Genomic DNA, 8,628 nt, shown 5'->3' on the forward strand with positions numbered 1-8,628 from the left:
AAGGTGTGCTGGCACATAAAAACAGTTGCAGGAATGCTAATTACTAATAATATTTTGTAAACATTATTCACGCTATTCTTGGTCCTTCTTTCTGTAACAGAAACAGATTATATTATATTAATGTAAAATCTTGTCTCATAGCAACGGGGTCATTCTCAAGAATGTTGACTCTCTGATTCACAGAATTGTTAAAGGTTTGAGTTCAGTTCAGATGTATCTTTCTTTTACTTAAGATTTCTCTTTCAGCTTTATTTTATTTTATGGATAAAGCAAAACTTTTAGCACCAGTGACTAGGGGTGTATTCCAGAAAGTGGGAGTTTGTTAACCCCAGAAAAGTGAAACTCAGGGTTTTCGGTTCCAGTAAAAGACGAAACTAAACCTCTCGGTAAGTTACCATAGTAACTTACTCTGTGAACCTAACCTGGTCGGGAGCAGGTTTTCTTCGGTAAACTCAGAGTTTCTTTCAGTCTCCTCCCCATTTTTAAAGCATAAGCAATGTTTAAATACCTCATTTATTCATTCACACTGCAAAAATTGCTTTTATTGCTGAGATATTTGCCTTATTTCAAGTACAAATATCTAAAAATTCTTAAATCATGATGTATTTTCTATATAAGAAAAAATATGTACGATATTTAGTCTTGTTTCCTGGGGTAAACAAGTCAAATTAATTGCCAGCGGGATAAGAAAAATAATCTTCATGAAAATGGAATCACCTCTGATAACATTAATTTAGAATTAATGTTACGTATTCCGTAGCGGAAGTCTTTTTGGCGGGAGCTGTTGCCATGGTGAATCGTAATATCGGAGCTCCATTGATCATGGCTTTTCATAGTCGTGGTGCATGCGCTAAACTCAGAGTAGATTGAACTAACTCTGATCAGCCGTTTTGAAACCGCTGAGTTTCCAATCTCAGGGTAAGTCAACTCAGAGTTCAAGTTTTAACTTGAGTTTGTTGAACCTCCTTTCTGGAATACACCCCAGATAATACATCTCAGTTTAGATCTTTCTGTTGTTTTATTCCCACTTTTCATTTGTTGTCATAGTTACTCATTGGTTCATTGATTACATTCACCTGTCCCTGTTTAGTTCCTCATTTTCTGTGCATTTAATGACCTGTGTTTTCAGTCCAGTTTCTCGGTTCTTGTTTACGTATGTTGTTAGTTAAATTCTGTTCCTAGAAGCTCTGTGTTCAAACTTTCCTTTTGTTTTGGGTGGATAAAATATACCAAAATATAAAAATACTAATACGAATTATTCACACAGACACTAAACAATGGAGCAGTACTGACACATATAAACCAAGTGTTAATTTAAAAGTAAATTAATTTCCATTTCAGTGTGGTGGGGGAAGCACTAATATTGGAACAGTCTCTTCTTCCTTTGAATTTTGGAAGTAATTTAACTTAAAATTCTATACTACTTTTTTTTAATAAAATTCGATTTTGAACACCATTGACACAAAATGAAGAGGAAAAAATATAAGTAACACTTATTATTAATTACTATTTTTCTTTGTTTGGTTTTTGTTACTTATGCTTAACCTGTCCAAACAAAATGAGGGGAGAGAAAAAAACTATTCCTAATGAAGTGGACAATAGATTTTTAGGCATCAGGCAAAAAAAAAATATATAAAAAAACTTTATATATTATATACTGTATAACAGACCAGAAAAAAGCATTACGTAAGTTATCAGTGTTCTTTTTTTCTTTCAGTAGTTTGTTGCTGTTTTTCTGTGACTTCTATTAAGTTTGCCTATGGCTGCATCCTAATTTGCAGACTTCTTCTACTCACTACATGCACTTGGAATGGTGGAAATTCTAAATGACAATAATATTTTGAATTAATTATTTCTATTCTTCTTCATTCAAGAAGAACTCATAATAGAATAGATTAAAGCATAACAGATTATAAACCTCAGTACCAGTGACACAAATGTCATGTATTGATTGGGTCAGATCTGTTGTTTTACCTTTTAAGTAGCTTTCAATCAAAGCTTTAAGTAGCTTTCAATCAAAGTTACCAATATCTAAATGCTTGCCTTCTTACTTGGCTCAGCTGTTTTCTAATGCTTCTTTTCCTCTGATGAAATGACAGCTATGAATTTCATCTCATGCAGGTTCTGTGGGTTCAAAATAAGTCAAAATTGAGCGGACTGTAAAGCACACTTGCATTTATAACTATACAAATGCTAAAAGAAGACTGTGTTGTTCTGTGTGGAATGCATTAATAAATGCTTAATAAACATTAAAAAGCATTTAAAGCTATTCATTATATATTCATCAGTCACTAGGGGCGAATCAGTGTTGAGGCTGTACTGTAGTGAGGGGTCAAAGGTGAACACCACTCTTACAGTCATCATCAATCACAGGCAGCAATAAAGCATACAGAATACAAAACCAGAAAGAGACTCTACAAGCTATTGTGTCAGTGGAATAACCTCACAGACTTCCCAGCATGCTCTCTTTTCTAGAACTGTAGAGAATTTCTCAATTTTTGCCCATTATTGGAGCACCAAGTCTAAATATCATAGGATCAATAACAAGTGGGGGAGGTGCAAGAGTCTGCCAAGCGAAATCCGGCCCTGGTTCACATTAATGGATTCAGAGAGCAGAGCATGTGATGTATAAATCAAGTCCAGCGTTGCACTGTTCCTCCTCCAGTAGCTGCCTTTTATACACAGTTAAATGAGCACACATCAGCAGATCCACAACTTTACTTTTACAGCACAATTTTGCAAATTTGGCACCACCACTGAGGAAACAATCACCCCTTTAATGATCTTCATAATGGTCAAATGCATTAACAGAAAGTCAGTATCTGTGCTAAAAAATATTTAGGCCTAAATTTAAGGTTTATGAATTTGAATTGCATATAAAATTTCCATCCATTGAGATTACACAGTTTTACATAAAAAAAAAACAAAACGAATAACCCTTATATTTGTCAGTCATACACAAATGAAACAGGTAAGATTTTTGCACTCAAAAAAGCATGGCATCACAATATTGTTAAAATATGGCTAGCTGTGGAACAAAATAAACCTATTTATTGTGTATTCAAAACACATTTAGTTTGTTATTACTGAAATCTTATCCGTTTCATTTATTTATGACTGTCATATATGCATCACATAAAGTTCATTAGTTCATTTGTGTGTGTAATACAAATGGACGGAAATTTTAATTGCAATTCAAATACATAAATCTTAAAGGGACAGTTCACCTTAAAATGAAAAATATGTCAGAAGATATTTTGAAGAATGTGGGTAAAACCACATTAGGTATTCATAGTATTTTTTTTCTATACAATGGCAGTCAATGACTACCAGCAGTTGTTTGGTTACCAACACTCTTCAAAATATCTTCTTTTATGTTCAACAGAAGAAAGAAATTCATACAGGTTTGAAACAACTTTAGGGTGAGTAAATGACAGAATTTTCCTTTTTAGAGTGAATTGTCCCAATAAATTTAGGCCTAAATTATTTATTTATGTATTTACTTATGAGTGATTGTTGGATGTTTGATGGAATGCTTTTTATTTATTTGTTTGTTTGTTGTTTGTTTGTTTATGAGTGATTGTTGGTGTCACGCAATGTGCAGAGGAAAGGCACACAAAGATGAAGGTCATCTACACAAAAGCTTAATAGAATCCAAAAAGATGATAATCCATGAAGGCAAAGGGAACACGCAGCAAAATAACAACATCAACAGCTACATTCAATACCGGACAACCTAAGGAACAGAACGGGGAGTACTTATACTAACTCAAATAAGGGACTAATGACTAGATTAACAGAACACAGGTGAACAGAATGAACTAATCAACACAGGAGGGAAAACTAGGTCAGGGGAAACATGAGGGAAGAAAACAAACTAAAAGTCCATGGTGGTGACAGTTGGATGTTTAATGGAATGCTTTTTATTTATTTGTTTGTTTGTTTGATTGTTTTTTTATGAGTGATTGTTGGATGTTTGATGGAATGCTTTTTATTTATTTGTTTGTTTATGAGTGATTGCTGGATGTTTGATGGAATGCTTTTTATTTATTTGTTTGTTTGTTTGATTGTTTTTTTTTGAGTGATTGTTGGATGTTTGATGGAATGCAATCATCACAAAGCTCACCAGTTTTCATCCTTGACATCCAAAGTTCTTTATAGACAGAGGCCTAATTAATCAAAGTGACACAGAAAGTGAGATACACTGTCAAGACAGACAGCATGTAGACATCTCACCATGTTTATCATCTGCCATATGGAGAACTGTGTTTGTTCTGCATCAGTGAGACACAGAACTAGAATGTCTGTGGACGACCTCCTAATGCAGATCAATGAACAATGAATTACATTACAATTACAATTTTACAATTATTCACAACCCCCAACATGAGGTTGCCACTTATGCTTTATAAGTGCTAATAAACAGCCAATATGCTAGTAATACTGTATGCATGCTAATAAGCAACTAGTTAATAGTGAATAGTGTTCCCTAAAGTGTTACCGGAATAAGTGTGTCTAGTGTTGTAAATTTGATTTCTTCTTATTTTTTTTAGCATCAGTTTTGGTCAAAGCATGTTAATGTATCAAAAATAAACAGTAACAGAGTTGCTGCAGACTTTTTTCTGTAGTGCACACTCCTCACACTGATGCATATTTAAATGTGATTTCATTATTTTCAGATTGCATATTCATATGTCCTGCAGAGAGCACCAGACCTCACTGAGCTATTCATCTCCATGGTAACCTGCCCTAAGTGTCAAACCCCGCGGTTAAATTCCACCAGGTTACTCAAACATGCTGACCATGTGTGGAGCGGGACAAATTAGAAAGTACACAGCTAGTTAATGTTTGTTCATCCCAGTTACTGTCGAGGAAATATAGCAGGGTCAAGAAATCTCATGTTTGCACAGGATGCTGTTTTGATCTGTTTACAGCTCACGTATACACAACTAACTGCCAGTGTTTGACTTTGAGGAGAGAAAGGAGTGTAAGTTTGATTAAGAGTGCAAGGGGAACTGCTGTTGTTGGCTGTGATGTGAACTCTATCAAATAAAAAAGTTGATTAAGCACAAAATTTATCTGTGAGAAAATATAAAAGTAACATATGTAACATAGTAACATACACTCTAAAAAATGTTGGGTTAAATATAACCCAGCGCTGGGTTAAAAAGGGAAAAAAGGGACTATTGGGTTGTTTTGACCCAGCAGTTGGGTTGTTTTGACCCAACCGCTGGGTCAAAACAACCCAATAGCTGGGTTTGTCCCTTTTTAACCCAGCGCTGGGTTATATTTAACCCAGCATTTTTTTTAGAGTGTTACAACAACATTTCTTGTGCCTTTCACATGCCTCATTTTGCCTTATTAAACATTGTGGTAACTTCCCCAAAATTAGCACAGAAATACAAGAAAATAACTTGGGGTTACATTGGTGAAGAATAATTAGAAGTTCAGTAGATCCACTTCAAAAAGCAAAAAAAAAAAAAAAAACGTATGAATCAAATAATACATATTAATTTATTTTTCTTAAAATAGAATTTATGCACTTTACTGAACGCTTCATGTTTCTGTTTTTAAACCCACATGACTTCAAAAAAGAGGGACGTGCCCAAATTATTTTCTGTAGTAATCGACAATATGCCACACATGCATTTGATAGCGCTTAAGCCATATTAAACTCTGAACACATGCTCTTCCATCAGTATGCATGGAATCTTGGGAACAGAGGCAGATATGAAGCCTATGATCACATGAGAAAACTATTCTGACAGTGTTCAGTGCATGTTATAATAAGGAGTGCCTGCACACATTTATCCAGCAGATACTGCTGCTTTCCAATGGACTCTTTTCCTTTTGACCTCAAGAGTGACCGTATTTTACCAGCCTGCAACCGCAACAAAGGGGGATCCCCCACAATTCCCTGCATCACAGGCAGGAGCGGTCTGAGAAGGAATGTAGTGATGTTCCAGTGTTCTGACATCCTCATTGTTCTGCACCCCCACCCCCATCACTTGTAAACCAGAGCTGAGCTTTTGTGCTGCAGGAGCTGGGTGGATTTACAGCGATCCACGCTTCACAAAACATTGGCCGATCAGGAAGCTCTCACTGAGATTAAACTCAGCACTTTACCAAGCCACTGATGCAAGGAAAACTCAGTCCCAGACTCAGTCTTATATCACAGGCCACATGGTTTACTTATGTGTCTGCCTAGACCAGCAGTAAACAAGTGCTAGCATGTTAATGTATTAGTCATTAATGTTGCTCTCATTTTCCACTAATTTGGAAAATATTTGGCTAATTCCAGCTGGTTGTTATGCAGAATCTGTCTTTGCTTTTCTTTGCTGTTGTACTGTGAACTGGCTAGTTTTGGTTATTTCTGCATTCACATGGATGTATTTTGGCATGCTTTTGGCTGTGTCTGGTTTATGACTGTACTGATTGTGAGGAAAGTGTTTTGTTAACAAGATGCATTCAATTGCCAGGCTGCAGACAAGCCTTTTCAACTAACCATAGGTTTGTTCTTTTAAACTTCACACATAGTAATTTCATTACAAAGTGCAAACATAGCAAAACAAAAATTTCACAAAAAACAAAAAAACAAAAGTGACTCTCATGCCTCTCACACTTTTGTCTCACATTCAGTTGTTTAATTTCTCCATAACAGCAAAGTGGCAGCTATATCTTTCTGAATTGCAATAGCCATTTTTTTTCTCTGTCTTGTGAATTAACGTAGTTCTTTTGATAAACTACGGCACACTTGTGTTGAGAGTCAAAAGCTCGCTATATAGAGGGATAATAATAAATAAGTTCAAATATAAAAGTCTTCAATCATTTACTCACCCTCATGCCGTTCCAAACTTGTATGACTTTCTTTATTCTGTGGAACACAAAGGACATGGTTTGGACCCCCCTGACTTTCATAAAGTAAAGCAGACATCATCACAAAAATAAGTAGATTAATAAGCAACTATAGGATTTTCATTGGCTGAAATTGAAACATATAACAGGTTAGAGAGCAGGATGACCAGTTTATATGAAATATTTAATCATAGATGAGATACACAAAACTACTGAAATTAGATTTTAGATTTAGAATTTATTTTTTGTTGTTGTTGTTTCTGATCATTTATTTACTAAATATGTATTATGTTTAATATTAAAATATTTGTAAAGAGAAAATGTGCATTACTTTTTAGTGAGCCTAAATGACACAATGAAGAATTAACACTTCTGTCAATCAGCGACATTTATTGACTAATAATACCAAGAGTTTAAAAAGACTGAAATATCAGCCAATTAATTGGCCTGGAAGGTGTATATTTATCAATCTACGACCAGGAGGAGGTTTTGTTTTGTTTAGTTTAGTTTAGTTTAGTTTAGTTTAGTTTAGTTTAGTTTAGTTTTGTTGTTTTGTTTTGTTTTTTGTTGTGTTTTGTTTTGTTGTGTTGTGTTGTTTTGTGTTGTGTTGTGTTGTGTTGTGTTGTGTTTTGTTGTGTTGTGTTGTGTTTTGTTTTGTTTTGTTTTGTTGTTTTGTTTTTTGTTTTGTTTTTTGTTGTGTTTTGTTGTGTTGTGTTGTGTTGTGTTGTGTTTTGTTGTGTTGTGTTGTGTTGTGTTGTGTTGTGTTTTGTTTTGTTGTGTTGTGTTGTGTTTTGTTTTGTTTTGTTGTGTTGTGTTTTGTTTTGGAATGTCTGATGACTTCTAATACTCTAGAAAGGAGTGTACAATATCAAATAATTGTTAGATTTCTAATGTTTGAGAAGACGTGGGAATGTGAAACTGTTATATTTTATTTAAATTGTATGAGCACCTATAGTTTTACACCTATTTTTCAAAACCAGCAGGTGAAACACCATTTTGGTAGTTGACTGATGTTAAAGAGTGTCTTTACTGAAGTTAAACTGGAGCAGAGGTGTCTGGTGCCCGCTTTTGTTATTCTGTCAGAGGATTCTCTGTTTCCTCGTCCTGACCTGATACATATGGAAATGACTCAAGACAGTCCATCACAATGATGAAATCAATCTGTATGGCGACTGCATACAATTGACTGATGCTTATGGAGATGCAACCCTAATTTCCTCATCCTCATTATCATAAAGTCTAAGCGAATGAGGGAAAGAACGAGAGAGTGCAGTATAGTCATCTAAAAGCTCTTTAACCATGTAATCCATAACTTCTAAAAGCATTTAAAGAGGAATATGTTCATTTTTGTCTCTGATGGATGAGTTGGCATGACAGAAACACTACTGAATGAATCTACTAGCACTACTGGCATTTGATTGTTTCAGATGTCCCTCAATGTGACAGTGTGTCATTTCTATACATGCATCTCACAGACACTGTGCTGAATCACAACGTTTTGTTTCAGAAACCCCCAAAGTGAGTGTGTAACTGTCAACAGCTGACACCTGCTAGATGTGACAGGTGTATTTGTGGGGGTTTTAAAGACAGCAGTGACTGACGTACACACTGACGGACCATTCAGCAATTTCTGTAGAAATATCTAGACCTGTCTATCTCTCGCTCACTGTATTTTTTATTTTATTTTTTGTGCCTGACATTAAACTTCACATTTCAATTAAAAAAAAAAAAAAAAAAAAACAAACGCCCGATCTCGTCTGATCTCGGAAGCTA

Source organism: Sinocyclocheilus rhinocerous, unplaced genomic scaffold, assembly GCF_001515625.1.
Source record: "Sinocyclocheilus rhinocerous isolate Xijiao unplaced genomic scaffold, SAMN03320098_v1.1 scaffold887, whole genome shotgun sequence".
NCBI lineage: Eukaryota > Metazoa > Chordata > Actinopteri > Cypriniformes > Cyprinidae > Sinocyclocheilus > Sinocyclocheilus rhinocerous.